Below are 20,315 nucleotides of genomic sequence, written 5' to 3' on the forward strand. Positions count from 1 at the left end.
TAAATTGCAGGATATTATGGAAGTGCTGTCCATCAGACAAGTGGAAAAAAAGAGGCTGGAAATTGAGACATGGAATTTATTAGTATGAAGGGATTGGTGGAAATCATAATCATGGTTTATAAAAGCATCTGTAATTCTCCAGGCAAAACAACCACTGGGTTCACACTGTTTCTCTTATCCTCTTAGATTACGTTTTCCAAATTACATGGGATTTTATTTCCTGAAATCCTAATCATTGAAATCTCCTGTATCATTAGGCCTGCTCTATCAAAATCTGGACTAAGTGCCTGTCCCTGCTTTAAATCTTCCATTCCTATTTTATTTAGAACAAAATCCAAACTCTTGGCCAGGACCTACCAGCCCTACTTGATCTAGATGATGCTATCTCTGACAGCACTTACTGTCACTTTCCCCATTGTTCACTGTGATCCTGCCATTCTGGCCTTCTTTCTGATCCTTGAACATTTTCCCATTTCAGGGCTTTGCACATGCTCTTCCCTTTGCCAGAAAGGTTCTTCTTGGGCTTGTCTCATGACCGGCTCCTTATTATCTTTCAGATCTCAGGTCAAATGTCACCCTCTTCAAAGGGCATTCCATAACACCCATTTCTAAAGAATGACTCTCCCCTATATATGCCACTCTGTCACATCACACATCATATTTCCTTCACAGAATTCACCTCTACTCAACATTATTTTGTTAACTGTTTATTGTCAATCTTTCTGTCTAGAATGTAACCTCCATAAGAGAGACCATGTCAGTCCAGCACCTATAATAAAGCCCAACATACAGCAGGCTTTCAAATATTTGTGGAACGATATACTATGGAATGAATTAAGGATTGAGATATTGAGGTATACGATAGCAAGTGGCACTAGATTTGCAATCAGAAGTCCTAAATGCAATAAACCTTGGCTAAGTCAACCTAAATTTCCATATCTCTAATATGTGGCCAAAAACGTTTACCTTGTCTATTTATTAGGGTTTTCATGAGATTTCAGTTCCTTATTCATTCATTCACCAATGAGTATTTCCCAAGTACTTTCTCCGCACTAGGCACTGAGTTAGTTGCTGTGTTCACAGCTATGAATGAGTTTAGTCTAGTGGCTGAGACAGCCAAGTTTAGAGGCAGTTACAAATGGTACAGCTGTTATCAAAAAGATCAAGCACAGGGTGCCATAATAGCACGTAGGACAGGTACCAAATCCATCCTCAGGGAATCAGGGAAAAGTGACTAGCAGTAGAAATCAACCTGGCAAGGAGAAGGCTGGGGAGGTGGGTAGGCAGAGAAAGGGAACATAGTCCAGACAGAGGGCACAACATGTGCAAAGGCCCAAAGGCAAACAAGGACAAGGCATATTAATGGCTGTATGTCATTCAGCATAGCTGAGACTAGAAAGAGGGAATGGTGGCAAAATTCAAAGCTAGAACTCAAAAGAGAATCCTGGTCTCGATGGGCCTATGCACCAGCATGGACAGTTTAGAGAACTTTTGCAAGACCAAAGCAAAGGAGGCAGTGGTGAAGCGGGTGATTAGGGCAGGCCAGAGATGAGTCTAGAAACAGGGAGAAGCCCAGTCAGAGGGGGCTTTTGATGTCATGTTAAGGGGTTAGACTCTATGCTTAGGGTGATAGAGAGCTCTACTAAAAACCTTTAAGCTTGGTCAGTGGCCACTCCAGCATAGAGAAAAACTGAAGGGAGACAAAATAAGGGACTCAGTGTTGCTCATTAAACCAAGAGAGAAGAAATGGGTGGTCCGAATTAAAAGCGATGAGGGTGATGGATGAGAGAGACAAGTTCAAGAGATACTTAGGAGAGAGGCTGGATGTGACTGTCAAACCACATTTCTGGGGGGCGTCAGCATGTTGAGGGATTCCACCGAGAAACCTTTAATAATAGCAGTCTTTTCCTAACTCAGTGAAAAGATAATAATTAATGGATAGGATTTCCTTAAGCTCTTCTATAAATTTTTCTTAAAGTTAAGATTCTGTTTCTGCTTATTTATAACTACCTGGCTCAAGAGAGATTTCTGTGCTTAGAGTGACTGTTTGATATCAGGGTCTCCAGGAGGCAGACTCTCAGGAATTTAGTGTGCAGGATGTTCGGTAAGGACTTTCCTCGGATCAACACTCATGGAAAGGAAGTGGAAGCAGAAGCAGGTGAGACAGAAATCAAGTGCAATAAGGGCCCAATGACAGCCTTGGACAACCCCACAAGCAGCTCCAGAGCTTAAACGCCTGCCAGAGTTGTCCCATGCTGGACTGAAATGGCCAGGCAGGCCTTTCCACCCATGTCAATTAGTGGTTGGATGTGAGCCAGCCTGAGAAGGGTGTAACCTGGGGCAAGGCAGTTTTCTGCAGGAGAGGTAACAACTAAAGGTTGTCTGCAGACTGCATTCCCAGCAGCTGGGTCACTAACTTCTTCACTGAAGGAGGATCTGAGCAGTGCACCTCCATGTCACCAAGTGATTAGAAGTCTGTTACTTCAATATATCAAGACCCTTGGAGGACACCCCGGCAGCCAGGAAACATGCCGCCTGAGCAAGTGTGAGAACTTCTTCCCTTCCCCTTCTAACAAACATTTCCTGAGCACATTTGTTGTGTCAGGCACAGTCTTGGGCATTGGGTCAACAGTGAACAATACAGAAATGGCCTTCAGGGAAATTATAATGTAATGAGAAAAATAGCTTTTAAAAAAAAGGGAAATATTGTACAATTAAACAATGTACTTTCCAGTAGAGATAAGTGCTCTAAAGAAAATGAACAGGGTGAGTAACTGAAAAGAGTCTCATTACACAGAGTGCCCAGGGGAAGCCCTTCTAGAGACCACCTACATTCCTTGGCTTGTGGCTCCTGCATCTTCAAAGTCTGCATCGTGGCATCTTCTCTCTTCTCTGACCGCTGCTTTCATCCTATGTCTTCTCCGTCTGATTCCATCCTCCTGCCTCCTTCCTATAAAGGCCACACAGATAATCCAGGATCATCTCCCCATTGCAAAATCCTTAACCTAATCACATCTGAAAGTTCCTCTTGTTATGTAATGTAACATATTCACAGGTTCTGGGGGTTAGAGTGTGGACAATCTTGGGGGCCATTATTCAACCTTCCACCCCCAATTTCCTCATATGGTTCTGGAGAAAATTAAATTCATATCAAGCACCAAGAGTGCTGCCTGGCACAAAGAAAACCCTCAATAAATGTTAGCACCTATTTTTCCTACTTAGACTTCCTTTCCTACGCCCTCCTCTTCATTCCTAGTGTTTCTGCCTTAGTTCAGTCACTAATCCTTTCAACTCTTTCCATAATCATCTGTTGTCTTCAGTTTTGCCTTCTTATACACATATCCCCACACCTCTACCGTTCCCACCCTCCATTCCAGCACAAGAGTGGAAGCACAATGGTCACATTTCATTAATTCATTTACTCAATAAAGATGTACGGGGTGTGTACTATAAGCCATGCACCTGTGATGATTGTCTCCATGGCCAATTCCTGCGCCAGTTGGACATCTTGAGCCATGTGTTGAGTCTTGTGTATCTCTTTACCCCAGCATTTTACAGTCCCTGGACTACAGAAGATGCTCAATAATGCTTACTAGATGAGTTAAGGAGTGGATGAATCTAGTTATAACATTCTATAGTTCTACGATTCTATAAAGGTAACAGTCCTATTAAATTCTCATCAGAGGAACATATTTGGATTATTTTTACAGCAGTTGAGGTGTTGTAAAAATTTATGATGGTAGCTCAGTGCATCTCCAGAAGCATTTTTGTGCCTCCACACCCACAGACGCCTCCTTAGCAGGAACTGCACAGAGACACTGATGTGGAGAGGGCATCTGGGTAAACTATCAAAGATGGAGACTTTAGAGCAGACACTTCTTTGTAACTTTTAAAACAGAGAATCAAGTGACCCTGTGATGTGGCTGCCATTTTGGTTAAGATATATTTTCTCTCTTTCAATGTAATCTCATTTCCTCTCCACCACCAAAAAAAAGGAAAAAAAAGCAAGATACTGAGAAGGGCCCTTCTCTATGCTCCCCATTCAAGAGTGCCTGCCAAACCAATTAATACCTCCTGAATGTTATCTCTCTGCTATGTTAATGTTATGTTAATAAATGCAATTAAGATAACATTCAGGAGGTGTTAATTGGTTTGGCAGATGTACAGGAATAAGCAGCACAGATATTTTGCTTCCCCTATTTATGGAGGCAGGAAGTGACACAAAGTTGGACAAAAGGAAACTTAATTTGCCTCCAGTCTCTTTTGATACCACTTAGGCCTTTTCTGTTAAGGAATATACGGGATTCTTAAAAATGCTAATTTAGATGGAATTACAAAGATGAAGTGATTGTCAAATGTTGCAAAAACACTGAAATTGTCTTTTGCCACAGGAATTAACTACATGGTGTTTACTCCCTTTAAAATGCTATATATGCCATATATGCTATATACATACATATGTACACACACTCTCTTTCAAATGTGTCTATAATATATATGCAAATAAGCTCTCATGCTAATCTATGAAGCAGATTGTTCCAGAGGACTAATTTCCAGACTATTCTTGATATAATTAGTTATTTAACATATTCCATCGAATTAAGAATTAATGTTCTTTTATTCTAACTTACAACAAGATGGTAGCTTTTACTTTTTGTGTTTAGAAATTATATATATATATAATAATGTACACTGGTATATATATATCTTACTTTGCAAAACAGAGGTTTTCTTTGAAATTTATATTTATACAAATTTAAATTTTTATATAAATATAAATTTGTATAGACTTAAAGCAAAGAGATGTTACATTGTATTGCCATCAAAGTCACTGTGTTCATTTCTGGAACTTGGCATTTGCCAGCTCATCACATAGCCTTTGGCAGGCTTAGCCTTCTCGGGACCTTCCTAGGACACACTTCTGATAAGAGCCCCACTAAGAGCTGAGATCTGAGACGACGTCAGAGCAAGACCCACTGAGGTTCCTTCTAGTCCTGGAGGTCAAATTATCAGTGTCTGTGAACCAAATGTGGAGAATGAAACCGAAACATTAGTCTTCAACCTGGACTTCAAAAAAATTGGAAGTTCATTATCACCATTCTCAGACACCATTTTCTGTAAAATGCATCAGTTCTTTAATAAGGTTTTCCCACGGGGTAAGAAGGAGAAGAGGAAAAATAGGATGAAAAGAAGGAGGAGAAAGACTCCATTAAATTTAATATTTAATTGCAAGATTGAAGTCCAAATCCAGAACGCTAAAATATGCACCTCAAATTAAAGAATATGCATTACTTAGAGAAAAAAAGGTAACAGAGCACACAGAGAGAACATAGCTACCGCTTTGTTTCAAGTGGATTGTTTCAAGCCTATATCTGTTGCATAATTCCAGAGAATTCACCAATCCTTGGAAATATACGCATGTTTCTTTGCCAAAGGCCCTTCACTGTCCATTCATCACTTGTCTCAATGTAATTTCCTTGAATCTTACATATAGAACAATGGGACTGCTGCTAGCTCTCAATCCGTGAGTGTGGGTCATTTCTTAAGCGATAAAGAGTCATTGTTGCTCTCCAGCGACAATAGCTGTTAAGTGGAGATTGTTATGAAATACTCTTCCGATCTGCGTGCGTGTGTGGGCAAATATGTCTGCAACATTTTCCAGTGAGACAGAATGACTGCGGCTCAGATTCTTTCGGTTTTATTCTTGGCCCCCTCTAGGCTAAGGAGGAGGAAGAACACTTGCAAATGCAGTGACACTGAGTCAGTGCTTGTGGGCAGTCCCCACCGTGGCTCTCGGCTTTGGTTGACTCTGGAGTGGCACTGAAGCCTAGACACAGATGCCATGGAGAAACCATTTCCGGACCATCCTGCTGTACCCCTGAGGGGAGTGTTGCTCACAGTGGGCACCTCCCACCACACTGTGCCAGTTGTTCAGGCCACCTGAAGATAGGATCATGCAATAAAATCTCCTTCTCAAAGCAGTGGACTCTGGGCCAGGGGTTGGCAAACATTTTCAGTTAAAAAGAAAAAAATGTAGGTTATACTCACTTTAAATTATTCCTGGGTAAAATTACTGCACTCATACTCCGTGGCAGAGAGAGCAAATAGATTATAACTGAGTGTAATAGGTAGAAGGGTATCCCTCCAAAATTCGTATGTTGAAGCCCTAAACCCCAGTGCCTCAGAATGTGACTGTATTTGGAGACAGGGTCTTCAAAGTCGTGATTAAGCATTTTTAAAATGAGGCCATTAGGGTGGACTGACTACAGTGCTTATAAGAAGACGAAATTTGGGGGACAGCCTGGTGGCACAGTGGTTAAGCTCACATGTTCTACTTCAGTGGCCCCAGGTACACTGGTTCAGATCCCGGGTGTGGACCTATGCACCCCACTTGTCAGGCCATGCTGTGGCAGGCATCCCACATAAAACAGAGGAAGATGGGCATGGATGTTAGCTCAGGGCCAGTCTTCTCCAGCAAAAAGAAGAGGATTGGTGGTGGATGGTAGCTCAGGGCTAATCTTCCTCAAAAAAAAAAAAAACACAGGAAATTTGAACACACAAGAGACACTCAGGAGGTGTATGCACAGATAAAAGACCACCTGAGGACACAGCAACAAGGTGGCCATATGCAAGCTAAAGAGAGAGGTCTCAGAAGAAACCAAACCTGCAGACACCTTGATCTTGGACTTTCACTCTCCAGAACTGTGAGAAATAAATTTCTGTTGCTTAAGCCACGCAGTCAGTGGTATTTTTGTTATGGCAGCACTAGCAAACTAATACACTGTATGACTGCTATTGGCTGCCTAAAGCACTGTTAAAAAGGATTCCAGTGCGGCAAACACAGGCATGGGAAGGGGAGTGGTGGAACACAGGCCAGATGGCAGTCATTTACTCCATGGGGTGGAGTTGAGAAGATCTGACTACCAATATATTCACCCCATACACGAACAAACCCTAAAGTACTTGAGTTGGAAAATCTGGGTCTTACTCAAAGGTATTTGTACGTTCCACCTACAGTTAGAAATAGCTGGAATGCATGTCTTGGCTAGTTTCCTCAGCTTTCACAAAAGAATGTCCTTCTTACCCCAACGTTGCTAATAGAAACCATTACACTGCTCTGGATTGAATCAACAACCCAGAACAGAAGTTTTTCCTGTCAGAGAGAAAAGCCTGAAATTAATTGATCTTCTCAGTTTTCTCAACTTTCACAAAAGAATGTCCATTTTTACCCCCAGCCTTGCTAATTAGTGACCATGACACCTGCCTTGAATTGAATCAACAATGCAGCATAGCAGCTTTTCCTGCCAGAAGGAAAAGCCTGAAACTTCACTGATGTTCAATATTAGGAGGAAATCAGTAAATATTTCCTTATGAATGAGTGAATCTCATTTGATGTTTTCCTTATTTTTTTGAGAACATCCATTTTTAGCTTCATTTCTCCCTCCAAAAGATTTTGGATAACTAGCATGCCTTCCCTGAAGAATTTGTGACCAAAAGCCATAAGTCACGCATTTATGAAATTAAGCCCTCTGCAAGATTTCAGAGAGTTGCTTGATTTTCATTGCATTGATCTTCTAATACTCGTCTTCTTTATGTTGGGCATCTTTTTAAAATTTAACATATACTTTTGGTTCTAACCTTCACCTCAAAATTGGATAATTGTGTTTTGGAGTTTTTTGTTTCTTTGTTTGCTATAGGTTAATGTGTTCATAACAAATACGTGCATTAATTTGGAAATGTTCCAATGGGGTGCATTGCCGTCAGAGTGGTGGAAAGTCTTACGGAGACCTTTGTGTGGAAAGACCAAACACTAACTGCTTGATGGACCCAGCCTGCCTTACTCAGGAACATGGGATGTGGTTATGCAATGTTAAGACTTCAGAAAAACTTTTATTCCACTGAGTATAGACCTGATCAAGGGAACTAGCCACTTATCACCAACACAAGCAAACCCAATTTGGATAATTTGGGACAGTCCATTGCTATGCACTAAATGTTTGTGACCCCTCCCCCTCAAATTCATGTGGTGAAACCCTAATCCCCAATGTGATGGTATTTGGAAATGGGGCTTTTGGGAGATAATTAGGTCATGAGGGTAGAGCCCTTGTATTGGGATTAGTTCCCTTTTAAGAAGAGACACGAGAGAGCTTTCTTCCTTACTCTCTTTCCGCCATGTGAGGATACTGACCGAGAGCTCTCATCAAACACCAAATCTGCCAGCACCCTGATCTTGGACTTTCCAGCTTCCACAACTGTGAGAAATACATTTCTGTTGTTTAAGCCACTCAGTCTCTGATACCTGACTGTAGCAGCCAGAGAGGGACTAAGACGTCCATTAAGCAAGCCACTTTACCCTTTCACACATGCGAATTCTCCCTAACTAACCCACTCTAATTATTCAATGCTTTCTGTAACCTAGACCCCTTAATGATCCGCTGATAGCTAACCCTTCCATCATCACACAGCTGGGTTACCTATCCACATACTCTTCTAAAATAACTGAAGTCCCCATTGGGGGAGGGGCACAGACGTTAGATCTCCTCCCCTTAACTTTCTGCATTTGTGTGATTTCTAACCTGAAGCCATGTTGTTACTTTCTAAATTTTTATTTTTTAATCTACATATAATAAAATTCACTCTTTTGATGCGCAGGTAAAAGAGTTTCGACAAACGCAGAGAGTCATATAACCACCACCATGATCAAGACACAGAACAGTCCATCTTACTCACAAATTCCTTCAGGCTGCCTAGTTTTAGTCAAACATTCCACCACTAACCAGGGAAAACCATTGATTTTTTTTCCTCCACCCCTATAGCTTCACCTTATCCAGAAGGACATATAAATGGAATAACACAGTATGTAACTTTTTGAATTTGGCATCTTTCTCTTAGCAGAATGTCTTTGAGACTCACCCAAGCTGTTGCATGTATCAGATAGTTCATTCTTTTGATTGCTGAGTAGTATTCCATTGCATGGATGCACCACAGTTTGATTATCCATTCACTCATTAAAGGACATTTGGGTTGTTTCAGATTTGGGCAATTTTGTATAAAGCTGTTATAAGCATTTCTGTACAGGTTTTTGTGTGAACACACTCTTCAGTTCTCTAGGGTAAATACCCAGGAGTGGGATAGCTGGATCATATGGTAAGTATATGTTTAACTTTGTAAGAAACTGAGAAACTTTTTCAGAGTGGCTGTACCACCTTGCATTCTCACAGCAATGTATGAGGGTTCCAGTTGTCCTTCAACTTCATCAGGACCTGGTATTCTCAGTTGTTTGTTTGTTTTTAAGTTTACTAATTCTAACAGGTGGGCAGTTTATCTTGCGATTTTGTCTTTCTCTAATGACTAATGACTAATGCCTAATGATGTTGAAAATCGTTTCATGCTCTTACTTTCCATGTCTCCTTTGACAAAAGTGTCTTGAAATTTTTTGCTTTTTCAAAAATTGTGTTGTTTACTTATTGTTGACTTTGCAGAAAGTTCTTTATATATTCTAAGTACATGGCCTTTGTCAAATTTATGATTTGCAAATATTTTCTCCCAACCTGTGACTTGTCTTTTCATTGTCTTAACAGAAACTGTGACAATACAAAAGTCTTTGTGATAAAGTCTAATTTATCAATTTTTCTCATAGAAATCTTGCTTTTAGGGTCATACTTAAGAATTCTCTAAGTCAAGTCCATGAAGACTTTTTCCTAGGCAAACTTCAAAAGTTTTATGTTTTGCATTTAGTTCTATTATCAATTTTGAGTTAATTTTGTATAAAATATTAAGTATAGGTAAAGATTCTTTTTTTTTTTTTGGCACATGAATGTCCACTTGTTCAAGCACCATTTTTTGAAGAGACTATCCTTTCTCCATGGAATTGCCTTTGTATCTTTTTCAAAAATCGACTCACCATAATTTTGTGAGTCCATTTTTTTTTTTTTTTCTGAGGAAGATTAGCCCTGAGCTAACATCCACCACCAATCCTCCTCTTTTTGCTGAGGAAGACTGGCGCTGAGCTAACATCTGTGCCCATCTTCCTCTATTTTATATGTGGGATGCCTGCCACAGCATGGCCTGATAAGCAATACATAGGTCCATGCCTGGGATCCAAACCAGCGAACCCCAGGATGCCAAAGCGGAGTGCACAAACTTAACTGCTGTGCCACCAGGCCAGCCCCTGTGAGTCCATTTTTAAAGTCTCTATTACATTCACTATTCCATTCCATTGATCTGTGTGTCAATATTTTCATCAATACCTCATTGTCTTGATGACTGTAGCTTTATAGTAAGTCTTGATGTCAGGTAGTATGAGTCTTCCAACTTTGTTCATTTTCCAGATGCTACTGGATATTCTACTTTGCCTTTCCATATAAATTTTAAAATGAATTTGCCAATAAATACAAACATACCTGCTGGGATTTTTAATTGGAATTGCATCAAATTGGGGAGAATTGACATCTGAATTATATTGAATCTTCCAATCCATGAACATGGTCTTATTTCTATTTATTTCATCAGTGTTTTGTAGTTTTAAGCAAAGAGATCCTGTTAAATTTATACCTAAGTATGCATTATTTATTTATTTATTGAGCTATTGTAAATGGTAGTCATTTTCAATTTTGTTTCCCAATTGTGTACTGTTATTATATAACAATATGATTGTTTTTTGTATTTTGATCTCATATCTTGAGATCTTACCAAACTCACTTTTAAGTTCTAGGAGTATTTTTGTGGATTCTTTGAGACCTTTTACTTAGGCAATAATGTCATCAAGAAAGTTTTATTTTCCAAGATGAATGTCTTTTCTTTCTTTTTCTTGCCTTATTGCACTGGCTGGGACTTCCATTATGAATGTGGAGTAGGCGTGGTAGAGCAGACATCCTTGCCTTGTTCCTAGTTTTAGGTGAAAACATTCAGTCTTTCCTCATTATGTATGATGTTAGCTACAGGTGTTTACAGATGTCCTTAATCATGTAAAAGAAGTTCCCTTTATTACTAGAGTGTTGAGAATTTTATGGTGAATAAATGTTGAATTTTAGCAAAAAACTTTTCTACAACTATTAAAATGATCAAATGGTTTTTCTTCTTTTGTCTGTTAATGTAGTAAATTACATTGATACACTGAACGTTAAAACAACCTTGCATTCCCAGGATAAACCCTATTTGGTTGTGATGTATTACATTTTTATATATTACTGGATTCAGTTTGCTAATATTTTGTTGAGGGTTTTTGGCATCTTTGTTCATGAGAGTCTACAGTTTTCTTCTACTGTCTTTGTTTTGGTATCAGGTAATGCTGGCTTCATAAAATGAGTTGGGAAGTGTTCTGTCATCTTTTGTTGTCTGGAAGAGATTGTGTAGAAGTGGTATAATTTCTTCCATAAATGTTTGGAAGAATTTACCAGTTAAATGCTTTGGGCCTGGAGTTTTCTTTGTGAAAAGGTTTGTAGCTACAAATTAAATTTCTTCCATAAAAGTAGAACTATTCAGGTAATTTATTTCTTCCTCAGTTTGCAGTTTGCCTTTTTCAAGGAATTGGTACATTTCATCAAAGTCGTCATATTTTTGGACACAGAGGTGTTCATAGCATTCCCTTACTGTACCATCAGAGTCTACAGGGTTTGTAGTGGGATCATCTCCTTCATTCTTGATATTGGTAATTTGTGTCATCTCTCTCTCCTTTTCTTGGTCAGTCTGGCCAGATGTTTATCAATTTTTAAAATTTTTTTTCAAAGACCTAGAATTTTAGTTTATTTTTCTCTAACATTTGTCTATTTTCAGTTTCACTGACTTCTGCTCTTATCTTCACAATTTCCTTTTTCCTGGTAACTTTGGGTTTACTTTGTCCTTTTTTAGTTTCTTAAAGTGAAAATTTAGATTATCTGAGACCGTTCTTCTTTTCAAATGTAAGCATTTTAGTGCTATAAATTTTCCTCTAAGCACTGTTTTAGCTGCATTCCACAGATTTTAATATATTGTATTTTTGTTTTCATTCAGCTCAAAATATTTTATAATTTCCTAGGGAGGTTCCTTTGACCCATGAATTATTTAGAAGTATATTTTTAATTTCCAAGTATTTGGGAACTTTCCAGATAGCTTTCCAGATAGTCTCCTAACTAATCTCTCTTTCCACTCAGTCCCTGTTTATACTATTTCTCATCCAGCAGCCAAAGTGGTGTTTGTTTTTTTTTTAATAAAGATTTTGGTATAAATGGGATCCATGCTTATTTTTAAAACTTTGAAATGTTTTGGATCCCCATGTAGACCCATCTTCTATTTTATTGCTCTCCCTTGACCCCAGAGTTAAGCCTTATCTTAAATCTGATGTTTATTGTCCCCATGCACATCTTCCCACTTTTACTATGTGTATATATTAGTCTGCTCAGTCTGCCATGACAAAATATCACAGACTGGGTGGATTAAACAACGAAAGTTTATTTTCTCCAAGTTCTGGAGGCTGGAAGTCTAAGATCAAGGTGCCAGCAGAGCTGGGATTTGTTGATTTTTCTCTTCCTGGCTTGCAGACAGCCGCCGTCTTGCTGCTGTCCTCACACAGCCTTTCTTCTGTGTTTGCACAGATCGTGAGACAGAGAGAGAAAGAGAGAGAGAGCACTCCAGTGTCTCTTCCTCTTCTTATAAGGACACTAGTCTTTTCAAATTAGGAGTCTACCTCTGAGACCTCATTTAACCTAATCACCTCCTGAAGAGTCCTATCTCCAAATACAGTCACATTTGGGATTAGGGCTTCAACATATGAATTGGGGGGGGGGGTGGGGAATTCAATCCATTACAGTATGTATCTCTAAAAGAAAGACAGGTATTTAGATAGATAGAGAGAGAGATAGTAGATAGATAGATAGATAGACATATACTGTGGTAAAAGATGATTTTAGTGTATATATTTAACTCAACTAATGAAACCTAAGGAAGCTGTTATTGGTAATTTTCCATTTAATAGTTGTGACTACCTCAACAAAAACCCCTAATTTTATCAATCATATTTTCAAAAACTAATGTTTCCAAACTTTAAGAAAAATCTGTATGAGTCTAAATTACAAAGTGGAAAAGTCACCTCTGAGACTTCATAATATGATTTACACAATGTGATGGAAATAATGTTTTTTATAGTCCTCATCTTTATATCCATATACCTTAAATCTCTCCTATCTGAAGCAATATTCTGTAATTGTAAAAACTAAACTGTAAAATGTTATTTTTTGAGATGAAGACCAGAATTTTATCTTGCAACTTTTTAATAAAAAGCACATTTCTCTTTAAAAAACAAAATCCTTTATTTAAAATCATGTAGAGAAGAAAAATGTTATTTCTAAGGCTTTTTGAATAGTCAAGTTTAGTGCAATTAAAAAAGTTCTAATCCATGTTTGGCACTGGAGCCATCATATTTCCATTTTATAGTCAATCGGATAAATTTTCTTTCATTTCGCCTCAGAAGTTTTTCCTCTTGAGACAGGCAAACAACTCAGCTTCAGCAATATTATCTCTCGTTTAACAATCTATTCCAGTCTTATTCTTGGCACTTCACAATGACCTCGTGCCACTGACACATTTTCAGAATGTGTGTGGCGGTGTATGAAATGTTGCTATTTTCCTACACTGCTCTCCCCTTTGATCATCAACCTTGTCTTGTCTCCTATTCTCTGTTGCAGCTCTAATTGTTTTTACTCCTTTGAAACCATCCGAGAAAAGAAGGTCTAAAAGAATAGTCTACCTTTCCAGTCCTTGCTGCCAGCTTAGAAATTTTCCAGTTTCTTTCTCCCTGAATATTTCTGGTTTTAAGACATTTTTTTCTTCCCATCTAGCCTGATTAGTCAAGACCTACGTCCACCCAATCATCTTCCAGCAGGAACATCCCAAGGCCCTCGGGTGCCATGGAGGAAGAGCGTGAGTCTTTAAATCAGAATACTTGACATAAGTCATAATCCAACCACTTCCTGTCTAGAGACTTTGGGCAAATCATTGCACCATCTGGAACTCAGGTTCCTTATCTGTAAAAGTGGGCGTGATCAGTACATCTGCTTTTAGGGTTGTTTTAAAGGCTAAAATAAATAAATATATATGAATGTTCTTGAGAAGTGTTATGCCATGATACTGACTTTTGTGCAGTTCAATAAACATTTGTTAGTAACTATCAGAGGTGGCAAACTCCAAGGACCACAGTTAATGTAAACACATGCAGCAGGCAGGGTTCCACGCATCAGGGAGCAGCGAGGGAGCATGTCCAGAGAACTAGAGATCACAAGCCTGTCTGAGGAGGACAACTGCTGCTCAGCTCCAGCCCACAGTTTGCATCTGCCACACAGTATGGCAGACCTAGGAATGCAAAGAAAAATATCTGGTCTGTGGTGGACACTGCAATGCACTGCCCCATCCCCCTTCAGGAAAGGATGAGCAGTCCCAGCTGCAGGGAGTGCTGTCAGCGGATGGCCTTCAGCTGTCAGCCTTTTCAGGGATTGCTTCAGCTGCAGAGCTGCCGCACCCAACATCATGCCCCTTCCTAGGGCAGTCCACACGACTGACAAGGTAAGGGATGCCTGACCATCCCCGTCCAATTTGGAATAATTCTGAAAGGCCATTCTAGCTCCAGAACTCTTTATGGTGTTGGATGGGGCAGCTGGGTTTGCATCAGGGCTTGATTTCTCCCTCATCTCACTCCTGCTTCTTTCTACTTTCCACAAGTGGTGATCCCAAGGGTGCTCCTGAGTAAACATCTTGTACACTGAACTCCATCTCTGAATCTGCTCCCTGGAGAATCCAACCTGCAACACAGTTCTTGAACTCATGGAACAATCTACATAAGTTAGGTAGACAAGTGATAACTGTGATAAGTGCTAGGATAGATATATAAACAAAAGCTATGGGAAGGAAGGAGGAGGCATCTAGCTCAACCAAGGGGACTCAAGTTAAGTCCTCCCAGAGGCAATGACCTTGAGAAGACTTGTGAAAGCTAATTAGGCCATAACTAGATAAAGAATGGGCAACAGGTATTCCAGGTAGAGCAAGAAAACACTTAAAACAAATAGCAAACACATAACCAAGAAATGAAGACCCAGGTATGCGTGGAGAACCATCAACAGCTTGTACTACTGGAACTTAAAAGAACTACTAGAACTTAAGGGAACTTAAAATGTAAATTGGGGGTTGACATGAGATAAAGTGGGAGAGAAAAGTCACAATTTAAGAGTTTGACCTTGATCCAGTAGATAATAGAGATTGAAGATTTTTTCCTCTTAACTCTTTTAACACTTGTTCTTTTGTCCAATAAACTTTACATGTTGGTCCTTCATGGAGCCTATTTTCATTCAATAGGCATGCCTTAAGATACCTCATCTGCTATCATAATTCAAAGTCTAGATACAAACATCCAACTCAACATCTCCAACTGAATGGCCCACAAGAACCACAAACTCAGTGTGTCCAAAATCGAGTTCACTACCTGACTTTCCTGCAACCTCATCTTTCTGAATTCCTTTACCCTGGTCAATATTAATTAGTACTGTCCACCCAGTTGCCCAAGCCAGAGTTCTAGTCATTGTCTTGATTCCTTTCTCTCCTTCACCTTCCAAGTTCAATCCTTCAATGTATCCTATAAATAATCCCAGCTCAATAAATTTTGGATCATTCCATATCTACTGCTACTTCCTGAGTTCAGTGAAAGCTCTTAACAACTGGCTAATCTGCCTCCAGTCTTACCCCTTTCAGATCCATTTGCCAAACAACTACAAAAGTAATCCTTACAAAACATGAATCTGATCATGCCAAGCCTCAGCTTAAAGTCCTCCAAGAGGCCCCATAATCTGTGAGATAAACTCAAAAGTCCTTAACAAAATACTTCATCATCCGACCACTGATTGCACACTTTCTGCTTCACCCACACTATATTACTTTAAATTCTTTCAGCTCTTTATGTCCTCTCTTGCTTTCAGAACATGCACCAGGTTACATTCATAGCCTGCAATATCTTTCCCTGCCTGTCTCTCCTCTTCCCTTTCCTTTTATCTGGTTAACCCTTATTAGTCCTTCAGGTCTAAATTTAGGTGTTAATTTCTGCAGGGAGTTTCCTCTGCCACCCTTACCCCTATGATAAGTTAAGTGCCTTGTTTATAATTCTATCAAGCTATACTTACTTTTCTCTACCATGAGATTACAAGTGAGGGCAGAGAACATGTTTTATTCATTTCTGAATTTCCAACACTTAGCAGAATATTTGGCACATAATAGTTTTTAATAAGTATTCTCTAAATAAATGAATGAAACAGAATTTGATTTCTAAATACATAGTCTGATGGCAATGTGGGTCATAGTTTCAAGAGGGAACTTACTGGTGGCCAGAACACAGGTTACAAGAGGTAGTAATGACCCAAACCAGAAAAATGCCAGCAGAAACGGAGGAAAAAGAAGCTAGATGGAGAAATACCTTGGAGCTAAAATCAGCAGAATTGGTGATTAGATCTTGGGTGCAAGGAAGGATTGTGGTATAAAATTATTCCTGGATTTCTGAGGTGGGCACCACGTAGTGATACCTTAACTACAACAGAATACAAGAGGAGCAGGTTGGATAAAGGATATAAAGATGATGAGTGTGATGCGTTCATTCAGGGTATGTTGAGGGTGGCGTGCCTATGGGAGATTCAGGTGGAGTTATTTGGACATCAGCATATAGGATGAAGGGACGGGTAGAAACCATAAATGGATGGCCCACAAGAATAGTTAAAGCAAGAAGGAGGTCAAGCACAGTGACCTGGGAATACCAACTTTGCTACATATTGTCTTAGATTTCTTCCTTTTGCCCATCTAGATCCACTCTCCACCCTGCCCCAGGAGAATGACCCATGTGGGCGACACCAATGGACTTCCTTGCCCTCTGGTTTTCTTTGGGTTTAGTTAATGTGGGAGACCATCAGTGGACAGAAGGATAGAGGAGAGTGAAGTCAGGATGTTTATTCTTCAGCTTGCTCCCTGCTTCATCCCTCTACCAAATGTCACAGCAACTTTCAGGCAGCCGCTTCATACAATTACCTCTCCAAGTTGCACTAAGTGCCCGTTTACCCATCAGGCTTAGGTGCGGTAATGAAGCCCCAGTGTTACTAGCCTGGACTGTTCCTAAGCCATACACACACTTTGTAAATAGCCACTTCATTAAACTCTCCTCAATTACCCAGCTTGAATATGCAATCTGTTTCCTAAAGAGACCCTGAGTGATACATAGAGGATCCCAGGAAAGAAAAGATAGGCAAACTAATCTGATAAACCAACTCTATTGAAATGATTTAGTGGATTACCTTTCCTAAATAATCTTCTCTGAAAAACGAAAGGAATAACTCTAATAATGGAAATTTCAGGCACCTAGGACAAACAAGTAAGAGCTTGTAAGCTAGCATGACTGTAATTTGAAAATTAACTTGGGGATCCCCAAAATTAAACGTCCATGAGGCACTTTCCAGAGGGCTAAATAACTGTACAGATAAGTGACTTACAGGTATCTATAGTGACACGGTCTCCTATAATGAACTTTGGAAGACTTAATAATGGCAGGAGTTACAAACAACTGGGTATAAAATACTGGTGGGTTGGGGGAGTGGATTTAAAAGCATTGCACTCTTGCCAACTCAGTGACATCCACTCCATTTGGATCCAATAACTTGCATCCCAAAATAGAACAAAGAAATGCAGGAATATTAGAGGAACTTGAGCTGTCTATTCCACTGAAACTACAAATTAGTAATATTTATATATTTTGTTGTATTAAAGATAGGATTTTGACATAGATGTATGGCTTCAATATTATTTTTGAACACATTAAAGCTGGACAATGGCCTTTCTTTAGGCTCTTCAAATATATAGGTCACTGCCAACTCTGCCTGAGTCTATGACACCTCCTTCCATGTCTGTATCCTCTTGGCCATCTTTACTGCTCCACAATTTATGACTCACTTTCTAAATAAATCCTCTAAACCAATTCCACTTGATTCAAGGTGGCTACCGTCATAGCTACAACCACTCAGGACCCTTATATTACCAGCATGTTTACAGAAAATGGCTAGATTGCAAATACAATTTGTTTTTCTACGATTTATCCAATCAATTCTGCCAAAATGCAGGGAAAAAAAAAATAATGGAGGCCACTCAAGAACAATTAAAATGTCAATTTATTTAGAAAGAGACCTATTAGTAATGCAAAAATGAAATACTTTTGATGTTGATATTCAGATCATTAGAACTTAGTGTTAATCAGGCCTAGAACTTTGCATTGATTTACCAGTTAGGCAAAGAAAGGCAGCAGACCCAGGACTGTGGGTTATTTGCCCTGCTTATCTCAAGTCAACAATCTAAATAGAATCAAAGAAAAATCCCAAAGTTGGAAATAACCCTAGAGTTCATCTCTAGTAACTTGATTCTCAACTCACTAATTTATTCCATGATGTCCCTCACAAAGTCATTTGTTCATGCATTCAACAGACACAAATGGAGCACCTGTCCCAAGCAGGCATTATTTAACCCCAAAGATGAAAGCACTTTGGTTGCTACTTGCAAGGAATTCACACCAAGCCTGTCCTTGAATGCTGACCTCATGACATAGATCATTATCGTCAAGTTCTCTTGAACCAAAATCTGCATCCACACAACTTCCAGAAGAGAAAACTCCGTTCCATCTTTGAATATTTTTAGGGAGTGATTATACTTTTGTGCCATCCATCCCAACCAAAGTCTATTTCAGGCAGAATATATCAAGTTCATTCCATCACTTCTGATATGATTTGGTGTCCAGGCCATTCATGATGATGGTCACACCTTTCTATGCACACTCAAGAGTGCCAAAGCCCCTCAGTGTGAAGAGCCCAAAATGGAAGATGCACCCCAGATATGTTCTATAATGACCTGGACACTATTTTTACTAATACAGCTACAATTCCTTGGCTTTTTAAAAACAATCCTGTCATTCTGTTATCTCAGTATGGGCTTTAGCATCAGACACAAATTTGTACTGATAGATAATTCTGTAATCTTGGGCAAGTTACTTTACATCTCTAAACCCTAAATTCATCTGTGAAAGAGATACAATCATTATTTCCTTATGAATTTTTTGAAGGTGAAAATATATGACATATGTAAAGCCCCTAGCACAGTAGCTAATACATAGTAGATGCTCAAAAATCCTTAATTGATGCTATTAATATCACTTCTTTCACAGACACATCCACTGTTTTCTTTTTTTTTGTTTTTTCATGTAAACTGGCACCAAATCTAGTACCATCCATCCTGTATTTAACTGATTTTCTTCGTGAAATCTAAGACTTCACATTTACTATTGTAATAGTTCGTGTACTTTCATCTTATCTTCCCATTTTATTAAGATTTTCTCTAATTTTTAATCCTATTGTGTCACCTGCAGATTTGATAAACCTGACCTTTAACTCCTCATCCAAGTCACTGATAAGGCTGTGACTAAGAAAGGACCAAGGACAAAAAGCCCTGTGACACACGGGGAGGCCTTCATCCCGGTTTACATCTATTTCCACTTTTCGACAGTTGTTTAACGAGTTGTGAATAGAGCTTACTGCATTGACATCTTACACACATCCCTTCATCTTTCCACATGAACATCCTAAGAGAAAAACCAGCCTGACAAATTTGTCCCTGGCATTCCCCACATCTATTTGCCCAGTAACTCTGTTAAATAAGAAAATGATGTTTGCTATGACTTAGTGAATTTACACTGGCTCTTGATGCTCATTTTCTTTCCTAATTATCTATAAATCATCTCTCCAATAATCCACAGCATTTATTTTCCTCTTCCTTCTTTGTGGTAAGCAAAACAGTGCCCCCTCCCCCTGAAACCCAAATAGGTCCATATCCTAATACTGGGAGCTGTGAATTTGTTACTTTACATGGCAAAGGAATCTACAGATGTGATTAAGGTTAAGGATCTTGAGATGAGGAGACAATCCTCCATTACTCAGGTGGGCCCAATCTAATCACATGAGTCCTTGAGAGCAGACAACCCTTCCTTGCTGTGGCCAGAGGGAGATCCAGTCTCTGGAGACTGGAGAAAAGGGTCAGACAGGTGCAATATTGCTGGCCTCAAAGAGGGAGGAAGGAGGCCAGAAGCCAAGGAATGCCAAAGAATGTGGGAGGCCTCCAGAAGCTGGAAAAGGCAGGAGACAGACACTCCTCTTGAGCCTTCAGAAAGGAACCTAGCTCTGCCAACACTTTGACTTTACCCAGGTGACACCTGTGTTGGACTTCCGACCTTGAGAACTGCACGATAATACACTTGTGTTGTTTTAAGCCACTCAGTGTGT

General features: G+C 39.4%; 1 long non-coding RNA gene across 1 annotated transcript in view; it reads right to left on the reverse strand.

Moving 5' to 3' along the window:
- Positions 1 to 20,315, reverse strand: part of LOC102148520 (uncharacterized) — a 64,340-nt gene that overhangs the window by 5,793 nt on the left and 38,232 nt on the right. Inside the window, exon 2 of the long non-coding RNA XR_011431374.1 lies at positions 2,833 to 2,950. This is a non-coding gene — a long non-coding RNA (uncharacterized lncRNA). The remainder of the gene's footprint in view (positions 1 to 2,832; positions 2,951 to 20,315) is intronic.

This window comes from Equus caballus, chromosome 23 (assembly GCF_041296265.1).
Source record: "Equus caballus isolate H_3958 breed thoroughbred chromosome 23, TB-T2T, whole genome shotgun sequence".
In the NCBI taxonomy this organism is placed as follows: domain Eukaryota; kingdom Metazoa; phylum Chordata; class Mammalia; order Perissodactyla; family Equidae; genus Equus; species Equus caballus.